At 52.0% G+C, this 20,121-nt stretch overlaps 1 protein-coding gene across 1 annotated transcript in view; it reads left to right on the top strand.

The window, feature by feature from the left end:
• FKBP6 (FKBP prolyl isomerase family member 6 (inactive)) overlaps nucleotides 1–20,075 on the top strand; it is a 69,213-nt gene extending 49,138 nt beyond the window's left edge. Inside the window, exons 9-11 of the transcript XR_008419169.1 lie at nucleotides 13,175–13,364; nucleotides 16,158–16,427; nucleotides 19,856–20,075. The gene's annotated coding sequence lies outside the window, so the exon portion shown is untranslated. The remainder of the gene's footprint in view (nucleotides 1–13,174; nucleotides 13,365–16,157; nucleotides 16,428–19,855) is intronic.
• The last annotated feature ends 46 nt before the right edge of the window (nucleotides 20,076–20,121 follow it).

Here is a 20,121-nt window from a genome sequence, read left to right as displayed (position 1 = left end):
CTGTTGGTTATATAATTTCTGAACTTTTTTTTCTGAATGCTTGACACATTTACTTTTAAAAACATTTTTAGCTGTTTACAGAAGAACAACATGCCTACTCAAATGACTTTTAAAGTTCATTTATTTTCAGAGAGAAAGAGAGAGCACAAGCAGGGGAGGGGCAGAGAGAGACGGAGAGAGAGAATCCCAAACAGGCTCCGCACTGTCAGCGCAGAGCCCGACATGGGGCTTGAACCCACAAACCACAAGATCATGACCTGAGCCGAAATCAAGAGTCAGGCGCTTAACCGACTAAGCCACCCACGCACCCTTCAAATGAATTTTAAACCAAATGCTTACACATTTTCAATCACCAAAGCAAAATTTATGACTAAACTGAATTTAATAAATGATTGCTATTGTTAAAAAGTAAATGGGGCGCCTGCGTGGCTCAGTTGGTTAAGCGTCCAACTTCGGCTCAGGTCATGATCTCACGGTTCATGGGTTTGAGCCCCACATCAGGCTCTGTGCTGACAGCTCAGAGCCTGGAGCCTCCTTCCAATTCTGTGTCTTCTCTTTGCCCCTCCCCCGCTCGTGCTCTGTCTCTGTCTCTGTCTCTCTCTCTCTCAAAAATAAATAAATGTTAAAAAAATTAAAAAATAAATGAATTTGACACTATAATTATACTAATAAAATATCATTTCTATCTGTTCTGTATACTGAGAATCTCATACAAAAAAAAATAACTTTAAAAATCTTATTAGGAATTGCATCATAAAACAACTTTGTCCAGATAGAGTTCACAAAACATACGATTTAAAGTGTACAATTCAGTATTTTTTAGTACATTAACAGATAATGTACGATCATCACCACAGTCAACTTTAGAACTTTTCAACACCTCCAAAACAATTATAACCATGTAACCTCTCCCATCTCTCCCAGACTTATGCCAAAACTAGTCTACTTGGTGTTTTCTAAAGATTTATCTGTATTGAACATTTCATATAAATAGTATCATATAATATGTGGCCTTCTGTGACCGGATTCTTTCATTTAGCAAAATGTTTTCAATGTCCATCCATGTTATAGCATATATGAGTACTTCTTGCCTTTTTATCTCCTTGGCTTTTTTAAAAAAAATTTAATGTTTATTTATTATTGAGAGACAGAGACAGCGCGTGAGCAGGGGAGGGGCAGAGAAAGAAGGAGACAGAATCTGAAGCAGGCTCCAAGCTGTCAGCACAGAGCCTGATGCGGGGCTCGAACTCACAAACCATGAGATCGTGACCTGAGCCAAAGTGGGACACTTAACTGACTGAGCCACCCAGGCGCCCCATCCTTTTTTATCTCCTTGTATGGAACCACCAAATATTGTTTATCCACCCATCAGTTGATGAACATTTGGTTTGTTTCCATCTTTTGGCTACTATGAATAATTCTGGTGTAAATATTCATATACAAGTAGTTCTGTGGATGTATGTTTTCATTTGTCTTGGATGTATATCTAGTAGTAGAATTGCCAAATCACATGGTAACTGAACTTTAAACTGTTTAAAGAATTGCCAGGTTGTTTTCTCAAAGCAACTGTATCATTTTATATTCCCACCACCTGTGCATGAAGGTTCTGATTTCTCCACATCCTCACCAACACTTGTTATTATCTGACTGTTTGATTATAGTCATCCTAAGGGTGTGAAGTGGTATCTTGTGGATTTCGTTTGCATTTCCCTAATGCCTGATGATGCTGGACATCTTTTCATGTGCTTTTTGGCCATTCGTGTATCTTCTTGAGAGAAATGTTCATTCAGATCCTTTGTTCATTTTTAAATTGGGTTGTTTGTCTTTTTATCGTTGAGTTGCAACTGTTCTTTATACACTATAGATACAACTCCCTTTTCAGATACATGATTTGCAAAAATTTCTAACATTCTGTTAGTTTCCTTTCACTTCCTTGATAGTGACTTCTGAAGCACAGTTTTGTTTTTTTTTTTAAGTTTGATAAAGTCTAATTTTCTATATTCTTACTCTGTTGCTCATGCTTTTGGTAACATATCCAAGAAACGTGCCTGGTCAAAGTCATGAAGATGCATCCCTATGTTTTCTTCTAAGAGGTTTATAGTTTTGGCTCTCATATCTTTGATCAATTTTGAGTTGATTTTTTTATATGGTGTGAGACCAAGAGCCAACTTCACTTTGCATGTGGCTCTCCAGTTGTCCCAGGAACCATTTGTTGAAGAGACCATTCTTTCCCTATTGGATAGTCTTGGCACCTTTGTGAAAAAAATCAGTGACCATAGACACATGGGTTTTTTCCTAGACTCTCAATTCTATTTTACTGATTTATATATCTATCCTTATGTTAGTACCACCCTGTCTTGACGACTTTGCTTTGTACTAAATCTTGTAAACAGGAAGTATGAGTTCCCCAACCTTTTTAAAAAATTTTTTGAAGATTGTTTTGGCTATTCTGGGTGCCTTGTATTTCCACATAATTTTAGGATCAGCCTGCTCATTTCTGGTAGGGAAAAAAAGCGGTCATAATTTTTATGGGAGTTGCATTGAATCTTCAGGCTAATTTAATAATAAGCCTTCCAATCTATGACTTCACAATATTATTCTGGATCTCTTAACTTGTTCCTGTGGATTCACATTACTGTCTCATTTCCTTAGCTTTGCTTCCACTCATCTCTTCTGCGCTGTTGTTAGCCAAAAAAACAAGTCAAAACAACGACAAAAACCCATTACGTTTCTATATGTTATAGGCTCAACAATACATTATATGCATGTTGTTTTATGCTATTGCTTTTTAAATCAGTTTAGAGAAATAAGAAGCAATGTGCATTTATATTGCCTTTTAGAGTTACATAATTACCTGTGGCTATTGTTTTTTCCCCTTCTGTGAATCCTATCACTTGTTTTGGGATCACTTGATCTCAGCCTGAAGAACTCCTTTTAGTACTTCTTATAAGGCAGTCTGGTTGCAACAAATTACCTCAGTTTTTGTTTATTTGGGAATGTCTTCATTTTTTCTTGATTTTTGAAAGATAGCTTTGCTGAATATAAGCTTCTTGGTTGACAGGTTTTTTTTTTTTCTTTGAGAATTTTAAATATGTTACCCCAGCACCTTCTGGCCCCATCGTGTCTAATGAGAAATAATCTATCTTATTGATGTTCCCTTGTAAGTGACCGGCTGTTTTCCTCTTGCTGTTTTCAAGATTTTCTCTTGTCTTTGGCTTTCAGCATTTACACTATGACGTGTCAGTGTATGGGTCTGTTTGTGTTTATACTATTTGGAATTTGTTGAGGTCCCTGGATGTGTAGATTAATGTTTTTTCAATTAGTTTGGGAATTTCTCAGCCATTATTTCTTCAAATATTTGTTCTGCTCATTTCTTCTAGTGAATTTTTCACTTTAATGACTGTAATTTTTAACTCGAGAATATCCATTTGATTTCTTGTATAATTTCTATCACTTTATTGATATTCTCAATTTGCTGCAACTTAATCATCACATCTCCTTTTACTTCTCTTGTCATAGATTCCCTTAGTTTTTTCGAATATGTTTATAATGGCTACTTTGGGGCGCCTGGGTGGCTCAGTCAGTTGAGCATCCGACTCTTGATTTCAGCTCAGGTCATGATCCCAGGATCATGGGATCAAGCCCCATGCCGGGCTCTGCACTGAGTGTGGAGCCTGCTTAAGATTCTGTCTCTCGGGGCGCCTGGGTGGCTCAGTCCGTAAAGCGTCCGACTTCGGCTCAGGTCATGATCTCGCGGTCTGTGAGTTCGAGCCCCGCGTCGGGCTCTGTGTGGACAGCTCAGAGCTCAGAGCCTGGACGCTGCTTCGGATTCTGCGTCTCCCTCTCTCTCTGCCCCTCCCCCACTTGCACTCTGTCTCTGTCTCTCGAAAATGAATAAACGTTAAAAATTAAAAAAAAAAAAAGATTCTGTCTCTCTCTCCCTTTGCTCCTCCCCTGCTTGTGCTCTCTCTCTCTCTCTCTCTCTCAAATAAAAAATAAATAAAAATCAAAAAGTAAGAATTTATAAAATGGCTACTTTGAGGGGTTTTAGATCCAATACCTGGTCACTCTCATAGGCTGTTTCTGTTACCTGATTTTTTTCCTGGTATGTGAGTCATACTTTTCTGTGTCTTTTTTTTTAAGTATGTATTTATTTTGAGAGAGAGAGGGAGAGGGGGAGAGAGAATCCCAAGCAAGCTCCATGCTGTCAGCACAGAGCTGACAGGGGGTTCAGTCTCCTGAACAGTGAGATCATGACCTAAGCCAATATCAAGGGTCGCACTGAACCACTCAGGTGCCCCAACTTTTCTGTTTCTTTGAATGTCTCATATTTTTTTTGTTGCAACCTGGATAATTGTAGGTTATAGACATTTGATTTCAGATAATATACTGTAGGGACTCAGTGTGGTCCCCCCTCCCCTGGGTCCCGTTATTGTTATTTGCTTGTTTATATATGTAGTGACTGAGGGGCGCCTGGGTGGCTCAGTCAGTTGAGTGACCGACTTCGGCTCAGGTCATGATCTTGCAGTTCGTGAGTTCGAGCCCCACGTCGGGCTCTGTGCTGACAGCTCAGAGCCTGGAGCCCGCTTCGGATTCTGTGTCTCCCCCTCTCTCTACCCCTCCCCTGCTCACATTCTGTGTCTCTCTGTCTCTCAATAATAAACAAACGTTTAAAAAAAATTTATATATGTAGTGGCTGAAAGGCTTATTTATTCCACCCTCTCTCCTTCTCCGTGTGTAGCCTCTGATGTTGCTTCCAAGGAGGCGTAACCATAGGCATGCCCACAGTTACGCCAGAACGGCCATGGTCTCGGCAGGCTTCTCCCTGACTGTCTCTTCCTCTGATTCCACCCGTACATTAAGCTCCACTAATCGCTGTAATTATACAATATTATTTTCAACAATGTGCTATGGCATAAATTGGTCTCACGCTGATCCAATCAAATTTGAGCTCATTTGATAGTTCCCGAGGTCAGTGTTTGAGATTTGTTCTGACCCCAGGAGAGCTCTTTCTGGTCGTCTCTCTCCCTGATCCTCTCTGCCTACAGTTTAGTCTGTGTCTCTAATGAATTTGCTCACTTCCTTCCAACGGCGTTGTACCGCAGTCCCCACTGTTTTTGAGAGCACTGCTGGGCCCCAGCTTCTTCACGCTCTGTTGTAAATAAGTCCGTTCCTTTGGGAAGAGATCCGGAGCCATCTGTCCTACAGTCTGCCTCATCCTGTAGGTACAGTCTCTGTGCCGTGACTCTCGAGCTGGAGACAGGACAAGGGTATGCTTCCCTCTCTGAGAGACAAGTCTGCTTCAGGAGCCGAGGGCTCGGTAGAGGGGAAAAGGCAGCAGCCTCGGGTCTTCCTGGTTGTCCTCTCCCGCGATGGAACCTCTGCCTCACAAGCCAAGGCAAGGGGATCGGGGCCTAAGATTCTCCGTGGTCTCATGCTCGCGGCAGAGTGGGGTCTGGGCAGAAGGGATTCCAGAGCTGAAAAGTGCTGCTGTCCTGCCCCTTTGGGGAGAACAGCCCTCTTGACTGGGAGCTGGAGGGAAAGGGACTTCTCCGTTCTGGGCCGCCCCAGTCTGGAGTGGAATTATCATCTTGAGGAGCTAGAGGTGGGGCTGGGGGGGTCTTGGTTCAAATCCCACAGACCCTCACTGTTCCTACCAACCCTTGGTAGATTTGAATAAACGTTTCTTCTTCGTTTGTTTTTGTTTTGTTTTGTTTTGTTTTGTTTGAGAGAGGGGAGGTGCAAGTGAGCGAGGGGCAGAGACACAGAGAGAGAGGGAGAGAGAGAAGCGAGGCTTACCCAAAGTGGGGCTCAAGCTCACCTGATGAGGGACTCATGAACCGTGAGATCGTGACCTGAGTCGAAGTCAGATGCTTAACACCTGAGCCCCCCCGGGCGCCCCATCTCTTCATTTGTTATATGCCTTTAAGACCATTTCCAAAGGGTGCCTGAGTGCTGTGATGAGCAAAGTCCCCCTCCCACCCCTGGCCGACAAGCCAGCGTGAGGGAGAAATATCCCTTTGCTGTTTTAAGTCACTGCGAGTAGAGTTTTTGTTGCCACAGCAAAGCTAGCTTAGTGGTTCTCATGCTGGAGCGCACATTGGAATTACCCAGAAGCCTTATTAAAATACAGAGTCCCGGGGCGCCTGGGCGGCTCAGTCAGTTGAGCAGTCTGACTCCCGGGTTTCGTGAGACTGAGCCCTGCTTAGGGCTCCGCGCTGACTGTGCAGGGCCTGCTTGGGATTCTCTCCCTCTCCCTCACTCTCTGCCCCTCCCCGACTCAAGCTCTCTTTCTCTCAAAACAAAACAAAACAAAACAAAACAAAACTTTAACATACAGAGCAGCTCTCCTCCTGAGTTTCTGATTCAGCAGCTCTGGGGTGGCGACAGAGAATTCCCATTTCTAGTTCCCAGGGAAAAGTGATCCGGCCATCCCACTTTGAGAACCACTGCTGCACTGAAACGCAGGGGTAAATAACAGCCCGGTAGCCCTGACCTCACTCGAGAGTTGTAGGAATCATGGCGTTAACATCCGCAAGTCATTGAGACTGTGGCACACTGGCAGCCTCAGTGCTACTGTTAATATGTCCCAAGGTTTTCTTAATATAAAGATATTCTCAGGTGGTTCGATTTTAATACTATTTGGCCTTTTACTCCAATAACCCCGATGACTGGACTTCCCAGGATTTTCAGTTGTCTCTTTTTCTTCCTTCCGGATCCACATAGAGCTCCCGCCAATTTGCCAGGAAAGAGAGCCAGCCATCCAGGCAGGATTGTTAACTAGACCGCATCACCTTACCTGCTTTCCCCGGGGGGGGGGGGGGGGGAGCCGCTCCCCCAGTGCGCGGGGGAGGGGGGAGAGAGGGGGTCAGCCCTTTCCTCCCCCTGCACAAAGGGGCATGGGCTGTGTGACTGCGGTTCCCCTCGGTTCCCCTCAGGACTGGGCTTTGGGGAGGGGGCGGGTCTCCTTTTTTGGCAAAGCCAGTGCAAGGCCCCAAAACGGTGTTATCGGAGTAGTGCTGAGATTTCTTCCTGGCGGACAGATTGTGTAGAAGGAAAGACAGGCACCAAGCCGAGTCGGGGAGCTGGGGGGGGGGGGGGTACCTGGCTTCGGCCGCTGCCTCCATGCCTGAGGAATCGAGGAACCGAGGTTTGCTGCCCTTCAGGAGGCTGTGGCCCAAGAGGAAAAGGCAAGAGCCGTTCCCTTTGAATTCCTCAGAGGGAAAGATTGGTGGGGCTGCCGTAGTCTAAATGATGGCACTCCGCAATTTGGTGCCCCAGTGCCGTGTCATAACCCTCCCAAGACTCCCCGGGAGGGCCTCAGGTCAGGCACTGACAGTGAGGGTAGCCCACATTCTGTGTCCCGTGCCATTAACTCATTTAATCCCCCCCCCCCCCAATAGCAAAGCCCATACCTCCATTACTGTCAGTTCACAGCTGGAGAAACGGAAGCACCGAGAGGTTCGGCGTTTTGTCCAAGGTCACACAGCTAGTGAAGAGAGCCAGGCTTCGAACCCGGTTGGTTCTAGAGTCTCTGCTGTCAAGCCTGCCACTGTCGCACTGTAAGACTCCCCAGAGTGCAAGCCCCATGCAGACAGGGACCTGTCCTGTCTCGCCTACGCCGGAGCCCCAGCCCTGGAAGACTGCCTTCCCTGTAGGAGGTACCCCGTAACCATCTGTAGAATGAACGAGCAAGTCCCCACTGTGACGCTGGTGGGCGGAGACTGCTGAATATGTGCGGGGTGTACAAAGGAGGCTCAGAGAAGACTGACCCCTCCGAGATCTCCCAGGGCGTGGTGTGGCCAGAACCACTGCCCAAGGCTAATTAGACGAACGAAGTGCCTGCGAGTCTCTCCAAAGCAAGAACCTGGGGCAGGGTGAGGTTCTGCGGGCGGAGGCTGCCCCAGAGAGGCAGAGCCCAGTGAGTGGGTGGGGAGGGCACCGTGCCTGACGCTCATGTCCTAGCCATCACGAGAGACAGACGCCGAAGGCTGCTGTGCAATAACACTGAGCTTGGACACAAGGAAGAATCTGGGGTTTTCCACCATGACCTAGACTGTGGGTGGTGGCCAGAGACCCAGGTTCAAATCCCAGCTCCAGGGGTACTGCCGCCTGGGAAAGTCCACCCTGCAGGTGATTGTGAATAGCTCAAGCAGGCCCTTACCCACTTGGGCTCCTCCCAGACCTGGCCCGAGCACTTCAGCCCCCAGGGAGCTGCCTCTCCCCAACCTCTCGCCAGGCGTGGATTTCCCAGAGAGAGGCCTGGACACTGGTGGGGTGTGATGTTGCCTCAAATAGGTCACTTTTCCAGCCGGTCACTTTTTCCCTGCTGCTGCTGACCCAGAGAGAGCTGGCACATTGGCCTGCCCGAAGGGAGGAGGTGGAAGGGAGGGGGGCGAGGAGAGAACCTGGACCCTGCCCAGTCTAACACCTCCCAGAGCTCCAGCCCTGTGCAGGGAGCGGTGGCGGGGGGTGGGGGGGGGGTGTGCATCAGGGGAGGCCTGGGCCGCCAGCAGAGACAGCAGGCCTAAGACCGTGGGGGCCTTGCTTAAAACGCACTTCTGGCCCCACTCCTGGGAGTCCAGGGCCTGGAACCTCCATTGTGAGGAGCTCCCCAGATTCTTCCGACGCAGGCCTCAGACGCCCTTTGGGGCTCCCTGGCAGAGGAGCCCCACCCCCGCTTCCAGGGCGCCTTAAGTTCCTCCTTTCCTCTCTCTGTTCCTGGTTGCCGGGGAGGCCCGGGTGGTGCAGCAGGCCCCTCACCGCACCCGACCCTCATTCCTCACCCAGAGCTACCCAGCTCTGACTCTTCCCCAACCTGACTCGGCCAAGGATGTGCACTGGCCCCTCTGCAGCCGGCCCGAGCCAGCCCGAAAGTCAGCGGTCTCGGCCTGGGGGACAGAGCTGCGGCGGGGGACCCTCCCCGCACCCCCTCCTGTGGAGACCAGGGGCAGGCAGCAAGCCTGGTGCGTGGTGGGGAGGAGGAGGTGGAAACTCTGTCCGGATGGTCAAATGAGGCATGACCAGAGGGCGGGGCCTGGGGGTGGGGGGGCCTGGCCGGCCAGCTCTGTTCCATGCACAAGCATGTGCAGGATGCCATGGGGCTATTTTTACTCCTGCCAAGGAAATAGCATGATTTATGTGAGGCCTGGTCCCCTTCAGGGCTATGTTATAAATACACCTGGCCCCACACTCGTGTTTGCTTGGAGAGGAAGCTCGGGCCCTGTCCTGGGTGGCCTCCCTCCTGCCTCCCTCCCAGCCTCACTGGGTCGTGTCCACGTGTGGCCTCCTCAGAATGCCCTCCCTCCTCCTGTGGTGGCTCAGCTCTCCTTGCTCATCAGGGCCTCACATGCTTTCAGGAGTGACAGCTGTCTGGGTGCTGGCTTTGATGAGGGAAAGAGGAGAGAGGCCTTGAATTTGGGGTTCATGCTGCCTCCAAGGGCCAGTCTGGGTAACAGGAAGGAGAGAGGGATCCAGGCAAGAGGGAGGCAGGCCTGAGAAACACACGGCCCCTCCTTGAAGATGTGCCCCTCCGACCAGAGTCCCTTCCCGGAAAGTAGGAGGCCAGACAGAGAGGGTGCCTGAGGGGCCTTTCTGGGCCCCGACTGGTCCCTGCCCTGCTCCCTGCCTTCAGCTCCCAGAAGGGCAGGTAGTGCTTCATCATGGAAAAATCTAGTCTCGGGAGCACCGGCTGAGCTATTCCCTGATCGGCTCCGTGGTCTTAGGAAGTCCCGCAATTTCTTCTGAAATGGGTACAAAGATGCATACCTTCTAGATTGATGTATGTGAGATTCAGCCCAGGCCAGAGGGACAGGGAGATATTCAGGGCAGGCAGCCTGCGTCTGACATCATTCTCATCCTCTGAGAAACCCTGGTCATGGGGCGGGGGGCACAGGGGCCGCACTGATCTGTGGACCCCACCTCTGCTCTGCCGGGAAGAAGGCAGGGAGGGCTGCTTCTCAGTGAGCTCCTGCGTCACTCAGTTCCTTCGTGGTCATTCAGTGCAGCATCCAAACCTTTCACAGAAGGCCAGGATTAGTCCCGTTACAGATACTAAGAGCTACAAGGAGCCCCAGAGGTCACCTAAGAATGACAGTCGGCTATTGCCACAAAAATGCTGTGTACCAAGCTGCTTGAAGACCCAGAAGCTTGAACCAACAAGCATTTATTTCTTGTTCATTCTGCCGGGCAGCTGGACTTGGCTCCAAGTCGGTCCAGGACTGACTCCACACGTCCCTCAACCTCTGTGGACAAGGAGGGGCTGGCTGGGGCGTGTCACGGCTGAGCCCAACCTAACGCTCCTGCCATGGAGGGGGGCGGTGGGGAAGGGAGTGACCATCGCTAACTAATAATCTCGTGAACTAACTTCCCGATCTGCCCCGGACGATGAGACGGGATCACGGAGATGCTCTGGGGCAAGGGGCGGCAGAAGGGACAGATGTTGCAGAATCCACCCCCCCCATGACACCCCACTAACCTCAGCTCCATCCAGAGCCTTCTGGCTCCTGCTTCGATGGTGGGAGGTGGAGGGAACTGCTTCGTTATTCATATGCTCTGCTCTTCTGCAGTTCTGAGCTACGTCCTGGGAAAGGCCATGCAAAGAGGAAGAGGAGATGGGGGGGGGATGTCTAGCATCCAACCACACAACTGTGCCATCTTGAAAAGGAATGAACTTAATGCCAGCACCTTCCACTGTAACTGACCAAGGTCCAGGCTTGGAGAACGACACTGGACCATAGTGTTTATGGTGAGAAAAACAATCCAGACAAGAAGAAGGAGGGCGGGGCGGGGGCCCCCACTTCCTGCACCTGAGATTCGTGGGAAAGCAAGTGGCGACATTGCATATGTCCCCACCTGGGCTTCTGGATAAATGGAGAAGGGAACCAGGGGTGGGGTTCTCTTGCCATTGGGACTGTGGAGGAAACCCCTTGGACTGAGCCACATCAAAGTGGACACGATGGCCAGCATGGTCAGGCAGGGGTAGCCTGGACACAGAGCTCTCCAAGGCCCCTCCGAGTGGGTCCTGCAGGACGAGTCCCAGGGTTAAAAGCCAGCAGTCAGCCACAGAGGCATCTGTGGTGGCCACGGTGCCACGTCAGCTAAGGGTGGGAGGGGGTGCAAGCCAGGCCCGCATCCTGGAGGCCGGCAGACCCCAGCAGGTGCCAGCACGGGCCCCAGGCCAGCAGAAGGCTGGACCCTTCATCCCTCGCTCCCTCTGCATCCAGGCCACCCTCTCTGGGAGGGAAGAGGAGTGTGGAAGTGGTGGTTCTGAGAAAGATGGGGTCTGTTTTCCTCTATGAAAGGCTAAGAGCCACTAGAAGGGAGCCTCATCAGTCATCTGAGCAGACACACAGGATACCCCCTGCCCGTCCCCACGCTAACACAGCCCTCACACTGCTGACGTCACTCCCCCCCAGAATAGGTCTGAGCGGTTCGCTCTCTTGCTTAACACTTGGGGCCAGCCCCTCGCCCGTGGGGCAGGGGTCCACCTTCCCCGCCTCTCTAGTCCCCCGGCCCCACAGCTGGATCCAGCCATGCCAAAGGAGAGAGACAGAGACCTCTGGTTGTCCCTTGATACCTCCTTCCCCTTCTTCTGTGGCATTTGAACCCCTGAGTTTTAGCTGGATATGCAGCCACCCAGAATAATCTCTTCGCTGTCCTTGTGGCTAGGGTGGTTACAAACCACATTCTGGCCAACAGGTTATAAACAGTGTCACCTGTCAGCTTCTGAAAGCCTTCCTTCAGCACACTGGCATGTATATTCCCCCCCTTTTTTCTTCACCTCTTCCTCCACGCCACTGCCTGGAATGTGGGTGTGATGGCCGGGACTCTAACTGCCATCTTGGGCCAAGAGGTCAAAACCTGCATTCCAGGGATGTGCGGTGAGCTGGAAAGAGCCTGGGTCCCTGAGGAATTCATGGAGCTGAGACACCAAGTTAGTGGTGACTGCCTCCCTCTGGATTTTCCCATGAGAAGGGAGGCGGGGAGGGTGGGGAGAGAAGCTTCTATGTTGTTGAAGTGGCTACTGCCTTTCTGTCGCTGTAACTAACAAACACATGGAACTCACTGTTTCCAGAACGGGCCACATTCTTTCAGCCCTCCAGGTCTTTGCACCTGCTCCCTTTTCCTGTCCCCACTGCCACCCAACAGCCTGAGAAACTCCCATTTAGCTTTAAAAACTCATGCCAGACATCTTCTTCCCTGCAAAGAAACCTAAGACTACACTTATTTTAGGTGATTAATGAGCCGTTTCTTCTCGTTTTTCTTGCATTTTATTCTTAAACCCTCACAGAGTTAGCTGCTTCCGGTTGCGGGTCCCCCCCCCAACTCAGATTCACCCCAGGGTCAGCACCGTCTAGACTCCTGTCTCTCCAGCCCAGCAACATGCTCCTCGGGGACTCTGTGTCTTTACCCTCCTGGTCCTTTGTGAAGTTCGATTCATCATGGGGTCTGGTGGGTTTATGCAGGGCGGGGGTGATTCTAAATCGCAACCCTGCCCTCTCCTGTCATTCTGTCCCCCTCACGCCCGCCCCGGGCTGGCAAGGTGGTGAGGGTCAGCCGAGGCCAAGGGCAGGCAAGGTGGCCACGTACCTGGACTGTGCCAAAAACAGTGCTGGGCGGTGGGAGATCCGCTCTGTGGAGTGGAGGTGGGGGCCTCAGACCAGGGCTGCGGGTGATGTGCTCAGGTGTCCGGGCTGTGGACGGAAGGGAACAGGTGCACCAGGAGAGTGTAGATTCCGCTGCCTAGAACCTTATCCGGCCCGGCCCGGACACACAGTCCGGGCATCATTGCTTCAGCCATGGAGGGTCAGCTGGCCCCGGCTCTCCAGGGCACTGACTTACACGAGACCCTCTTTGTAACCAACCTCGTTGCTAGCAGGGACGTTGACAGCGTGCTGGGCCCCTCCTGGGCGGAGCTCCCCTACCCCTTCCTCCCCTGGTGACCCTGCCGGGAGGACTGGTCCCCGCACACACGGGGGAGAGGAGGGCCCAGCCACAGATGGTGGACACCCGGACCGGCCTCAGAGCCACACACCCTGAGAACAGACGGAGCCCCAGCTTCAGACTGAGCTCCACTAGTCTGAACGTGTCCGCGTGGGACCGGGCTGAAGTCAATTATGTCAGAGAGAAAAATCCATCTGTCCCTAAAGGGTCTGTTGTCTGGTTATTACAGAGTAACTCGTTGGGCAAACGAACCACGTCCAATAAGGTGGTGTGATTACAACGAACGGAAGGGACTCAGGATATTCCCTGGACTGGCTGATGATGAACCGGGCGTTGGGAATCCAAGTATTCCCAGGTTTCTGAGCACAAACCCCTGGCTGGATGTGACGTCACCGGCCGCAGTGAGGACAAGAAGAGAGGTAGAGGGGCAGGTGGGGGTGAGGGAAAGACAAGAACCCCGTTCTGGTTGCTGTGGGCGTGGGCTGTCCTAGCGGAGACACATGCCGGGCACTCAGTTGGATGTCCGGACTCAGAGGGCAGGCTGGGTGGGAAATGGGAATTTGGCAGCCACCTCGTACAAATGAGAGAGGTCCTTGGGGGGTTGGGGGGGGGGGGCGGTGGTGGGGAAGGTGCTGCCCTGCCAGCATTCGGAAGTAATGGGAAAGTTTGAGGCACACCCAGCACACGCAGGTCAAGGTCAGGGAACCAGATGCCTTTTCGGAGGACTCTGGAACGGAAGCTCCATGTGGGCAGGGACCTTATCACTTGTCTGCTTCCCCCATCTCGGCCCTCCTGGGGAGACTTCCAGACCCGCAGGTGGAGCGGACTGTGCCTCGCGCACCCCGGGGGGCTCCCCATTGGCATCAGGCATGCTGTGCTGTCGGGTATATGCCTTTTAAGGGAACATAAGTGAAGGAAGGCAGGATTCGGGGCCTGAGGTTGTGGAAACAAATGTGAAGGATCGGTTTCAGGAAGTAGGTGCCACCCGATGGGCCTTCTCTATGGGCACCAGGTGGGAGCAGGCAGAAGACGGGGTGCGGAGGAGTGCGAGGGGTTGCGTGCAGCCCCCACTCCCTGCTCTGTGTCCTTCTCATCCCCACAGTTCAAGGTGGGCTCAGCCTGCACGTGTGGGGGGGGGGGGATGCTGGGGGAGGCAGGGTCTGATCTTGCCACTCCCCTCACATCTGGACAAAAGAACCAGGACCACTGGGGCACGGGCCCTGAGTCTCCTTCCCCCCAATCCTGGGAGCTGTGACTTGTCCAGGTCAGGCAGCCCAGCGAGGGGCTTGCGGCCCTCCAGGCACTACACCCCCACCCCCTCCAGCCCTTTCTGCAGCTGGAGGCCATTTCCTTCCCCAAGGACACAGCCCCCCGAGGTGGCACAGAGGGTACAGGAGCCCGGGGACAGCCATCCACTGCAGAGCTCTTTCCACACCTCCGCTGCCTGTCCCCTGCCTGGGAACCCCTGCCGGGGGTCCCTGGCTCCTTGCTTCCTCTCCGGGGGCAGCCCTGGGTGAGGGCAGGATCTGGGGAGACTGGGAGGCCCAAATCTTCAGTGGGTCCTGTTCTCTCTGGGGCCAAAAAAATTTGGGGGTGGGGGCTCAGCCTTCTGTTCTGCCCCTGCGGCCACACAGCAACTACGGCCATGGGGTTGGGGTTGGGGGCGGAAAGAAAACCCCAACACCCCGCTTTCCACCCCAGGCCCCAACTTCTCTGTATTTGTTTATTTACCTTGGAAAAGGCCCCACGGCCCAGGCAGGAAATGGGCCAATTCCAGGAGGCTCGGCCGGGCTGGGGAACAAGGAGCCACATTGTGCTCCGTGCCCGGCTGCTCCCCACCCTGGGCCTGCCGCGGGAGCCCAGAGAGGGGGATCTGCGTGGGGGCCCGGCAGGAAGGAGGCGTGGGGCTCCAAGCCAGCCGTCCATGAAAGGGCTTCTGTGCGGGGGCGGGATGGGGGCTGCCGTGTCCCCACCCCTCCTGGGAGCGGACGCAGCAAGGATGCGGGGAAGGGGGCAGCCCCTTGCTATGGCCTAGGGCCCTCCTGGCACCGACCTGCCAGGTCAGGCGAGACACCCAGGAGCCGCCTGGCCACGGCGCCCCCTCCCCTTCCCAAGCAGATGCCACCCCTCCGTGGTGGGGACGTCCTGCCCTTAGCCTCCCCTCCCTGGTCCCAATTCCTGCCAGGCAGCTGGCCCAACCTCAGGCCTCCCTGCGGAGAAGCCTGTAGGCTGGAGAGTCCTGTGGTCAGAGCCCTGCCCTGGCTGATGAGGGCCAAGCCGGTGTGGAGGTTGATGTCACCGTGGGGGCACTCGGGGAGGGCTGGCCCTTCCCCAGCTCTGGACTCTTCCCTACCAGCAGACTGTGTCCATGGGGGCTGATCGTTCATTCGTTCATTCACGTGGCTCCCTGTCTGTAGCCGCACACTCCCTTCCTCCCTATTCGTGCAGCCCTGACAGGCCACAGCCCCCTCCCCCAGGTCCCAGAGTGCCGGTCTGAGAATGGCACCCCATCTCTACGGTCTCCTGCAGAGGCTTCCCACTACTTTCTGGGTCAAGACACTCAGGGCCCTGCACACTCAGCCCCACCTGCGCTTAGGCCCCAGCACACCAATGATGGGATGTGGGGAGACAAGGGATGTGGGGGGACCTCCCCCTCTCAGCACTCAGTGGGGCTTTTGGATGAACATGTCCTTCAATCTGGAAGAGAGTCTGAGGGGGCTCAGAATTGGGATAAAGACCTGGGACAAGAAATGTATGCAGGAGTCACCTCGGACTGCCCCTCCCAGCTAAGTTACCACCCTCCACCCTGCCACTCAGGGCATGGCTCTGTGCCCCACACCTGCAGGCCCTCACAGCCCCACATCACCCAGCATGTGTGTGTGTGTGTGTGTGTGTGTGTGTCTGTGTGTGTCTGTGTGTGTGTGTGCACGCGCGTGTACCTATCTGCACTAATCTCCGAATGGATCATCAGCCTTTCCGGCCGGGACTGGGTCTGTGTCCTCACTGTGTCCCCAGATGTGGGCCATAGCAGGTGCTCAGTAAATGTGTATGGGATGAAGGAAGCAGGAGAGGAAGGGAGGAACGAAGGAAGGAAAAGACCCGAATATAAAGAGAGATAATCTGCTTCCAGATGGGTGGGCTCGATATTGTAAAAGCGTGAGTTTCCCCAAATTAATCTATAACTTCAATAAAGTAATCTCTAAATCCAATAGGACTACTTAAGGAAGTAGAAGACACAGTTCTTCTAGAAGAGAAAGTGAGCAAGAAGGAGCCAAGACGATGATCCAGAGGAAAAAAGACGAGGACCTGCCCTTCTAGCTATTAAAGCAAATGACACGTTCGCAATCATTCAAACCAACGAGTCCTACGCAGCCGATGCTGGGGGCACGGACGTGTGTCCCACACCGTTAGGAGCGGCTCTTCCTGTATGGACTCATCTGAACCTCAAGTTAATCTCCTTTCACAGCTCCTGTCATTTCCAGGTAAGGAAACTGAGGAAACACCCCACGCAGTGGGTACTATTACTCATCCAGTCCAGCTAGAATATTTTCATGCTGTGTGAAATGCTGAGCCACGGTTACTCAGGGGGCAGACTGAGCTTTGAAAGGGCCCAAGACCCATCCAGTGAAAAAAAGCTGCAGAATGGTACATACATCTTTGAAGGGGAACACAAGAAAACACCCGTTGTTCTGTATACACGTGCATGGAGGGAGGTGAGTGCATAGAAGTTTCCGGAAGGAAACAGAGTGAGACCCACCATCTCAACCCTGCAGGGGGGAGAGGGATGGGGACTTTTGGATTTCCCTTCATATACTTCTCGTGCCTCTTTCCTTCTTCCGTGGGAAAACCTAACACACAGAAACGTGCCCCAAATGTAGGTGTTCGCACTGAAACTTGTTATCAGACGAGCACCTGTGTGACGCCACCCGGCCAAGAGAGGGACACGCACTGCCAGTCCCAGAGCCCCTTCCTGCCCTTCCCAAACGTAACCAACTCCCGGTCCCTGCATGACTGCCACATCTACTTACCAATTATGATGTCACCTGCTTTGCATTTCTGTAACGTTTATCAAAAATAGCAAACCGGGGCACCTGGGTGGCTCAGTCGGTTAAGCATCTGACTTCAGCTCAGGTCATGACCTTACGGTTCGTGGGTTCCCCCCGCATCAAGCTCTGTGCTGGCAGCTCAGAGCCTGGAGCCTGCCTCAGATTCTCTCTCTCTCTCTCTCTCTCTCTCTCTCTCTCTCTCTGCCCTCCCCGTCTCTGTCTCTCAAAAATGAATAAGTATTGAAAAAAAATTGTTTTAAATAGCAATCTAATTTACTTTCGCCTGTTTCCAGGCTTTGTCTAAACGAACAGTAGGTATTCTGCTGGCCCTGGCTTCTTTCAGCCTTACGATTTAAGATTCACCACGTTGGTGCACGTAGCTTGTATAAAGACGCTAGTCTCAGGACGCCTGGATGGCTCAGTGAGAAGAGTGAGCGGCTCTTGATCTCAGGGTCGTGAGTTCAAGCCCCACATTGGCTGTAGAGATTACTTAAACAAACAAACAAAAATCATGCTAGTGTCACTCATGGGGCTCCACCCTCATGACCTGTCAGCTGCCAAAGACCCCACCTCGTTACGTTACCTGCACACAGAGGGTTGGATTTTGGCCCAGGAATTTGGGGGAACACAGACACTCAGCCTATAAGATGTACGTGCCATCTATAAGCAAGCCCCAAACTGGAGACGGCCCAGATGTCCGTCACCAGAACAAACTGTGTCACGTCCATACAGCGGAGCCCCACTCGGCAATAAGAGCAAACAAATCACAGAGACTCACAATGACACAGAGGAGTCGCATAGACACCACGCCGAGCGCAAGAAGCCAGACACAAAGAGCAAATACCGTAGGATCCCATTTATAAGACGGTCCAGAACAGGTGCAGCAGAGCTGAGACACAAGCAACAAGAACAGCAGAGCGTCTGGCTGGAAGGGGACACGAAGCAGCCCTCGGTGGGGGGGGTGGGGGGGCCTGGGGGGCGGCGCGGGCGGGGGGGAGCGCACATGCTCTGTTTCTTGATCTGGGTGGTGGTCACAGGGCCGTGTTCACTTTGGGATTTTTTTGTTTTTTAATTTTTTTATTTTTGAGTGAGAGCACGCGAGCAGGGGAGAGGGGCAGAGGGAGAGAGAATCTTAAGCAGGCTCTGTGCTGAGTGTGGGGCTCGAGCCCACAACCCTGGGATCGTGACCTGACCTAAAATCAAGAGTCAGATGCTCAACCGACTGAGCCACCCAGGCGCCCCCATATTCACTTTGTTACTAATTGGTCAAGCTGAACACGCAAGACTTGTGCATCTGAACATAAATTATATCTCAGTTAAAAAAACACACAAAAAACAACTATATGCATGTATCACTTTAATTACAAAAGTATTGGGGCACCTGGCTGGCTTAGTTGGAGGAACATGTGACTCTTGATCTCGGGGTCATGAGTTCCAGCCCCATGCTGGATGTGGCGATTACTTAAAAATAAAAATCATTTAAAAAATTACAAACGTGAGGTGCCTAGATGGCTCAGTCGGTTAAGAGTCTGACTTGTAATTTCAGCTCAGGTCATGATATCGTGGTTTGTGGGTTCAAGCCCTGTGTTAGGCTCTGCCCTGGCAGTGCAGAGTCTGCTTGGGATTCTCTCTCCCTCTATCTCTGCCCCTCCCATGCGCTCTCTTTCTCTCTCAAAATAAATAAATAAATTTTTTAAATGCTACCTTTTAAAAAAAATTACAAAAGTATTATAAGTAAACAAAAGCATCCCAATTTTACTCACCTGTAAGAATGTCTTTGAGTCTGGATAGACACACATCCCACTGCCAACAGGGAACCTTCCAGAGAGGGGGAAGAGAAGGCATGAAGAATGTGAATTTTCACTTTTTTAAAAAATGTTTTAATGTTTATTTTTGAGAGAAAGAGAGAGCATGAGCTGGGGAGGGACAGAGAGAGAGGGAGACACAGAATCCGAAGCAGGCTCCGGGCTCCGAGCTGTCAGCACAGAGCCCAATGTGGGGTTCGAACCCACGAACCATGAGATCATGACCTGAGCCGAAGTCGGACGCTTAACCAATGAGCCACCCAGGCGCCCCTGGATTTTCACTTTTTTTTTTTAATTTTTTTTTTAACGTTTATTTATTTTTGAGACAGAGAGAGACAGAGCATGAATGGGGGAGGGCCAGAGAGAGGGAGACACAGAATCTGAAACAGGCTCCAGGCTCCGAGATGTCAGCACAGAGCCCGATGCGGGGCTTGAACCCACGGACCGCGAGATCATGACCTGAGCCAAAGTCGGCTGCCCAACCTACTGAGCCACCCAGGCGCCCCTGGATTTTCACTTTTTTTTTAAAGTTTATTTATATGTAATCTCTACCCCCAAGATGGGGCTCAAACTCACGACCCCGAGATCAAGAGTCTCACGGTCTGCCAACTGAGCCAGCCAGGCGCCCCATTTCACTTTCTATTGAGTAAACTCGAAAGTGTGCACAGAACATAATGCTAGTTTTTAAAATATGTGTGATTATAAATTATATATATTCTGTTTCTTTCTCTTTAAAAAGAATAATCAGAAAGCAATGGCGATGAAGAGTCCACAGTCAGCAGAGGGTTGTCCTGAGCCAAGATGTGGCCCAAGCCCAGGGAGGCGGCACAGATTAGCTAAGATGACAGGTGCAGAGCACGGTTTGAACCCAGGCAGCTGAATCCAGAAACTGTGTCCTGAACCACCCTGCGTGGGGCCTAGAGGCGTCAAAGATCCACGTGTGGTTTGCCCCAGGGGGGTGGGGATGCCTGCAGAAATGGTAGTACAGGCCACAGGAGAAGACGTATGGGAAGGGGGCTTCTGTCCTCGTGGGATAACGCTCCCCTTGCCTCTCCCCAGAGCACACCCAGGAAGGACAAGCAACCGTCGAGGACCAGGGAGGGACCAAGATGGAGGGACATCCTCCCTGCCTGTGCCGCAGCTGGGAGAGACACAATGACGGGGCCATGGACGCGGGGACTCCCTGGTGGGATGACCTAAGGCAGAGAGGTAAGGCAGGGCATAGGCCAAGTGTCTGGCCCAAGGTCCAGCTGACCACTCAGCCTCAGTTTCCTCATCTGTAAAATGGGACAAATAAGGTCATGGGTATGAAAGGGCCTCACAGG

The sequence above is a fragment of the Panthera pardus genome, unplaced genomic scaffold, assembly GCF_024362965.1.
Source record: "Panthera pardus isolate Hobbes unplaced genomic scaffold, ASM2436296v1 HiC_scaffold_4, whole genome shotgun sequence".
Classification (NCBI taxonomy): domain Eukaryota; kingdom Metazoa; phylum Chordata; class Mammalia; order Carnivora; family Felidae; genus Panthera; species Panthera pardus.
The sequence above is the reverse complement of the archived record's forward strand: the minus strand, read 5'-3'. Positions and strand labels throughout refer to the sequence as shown.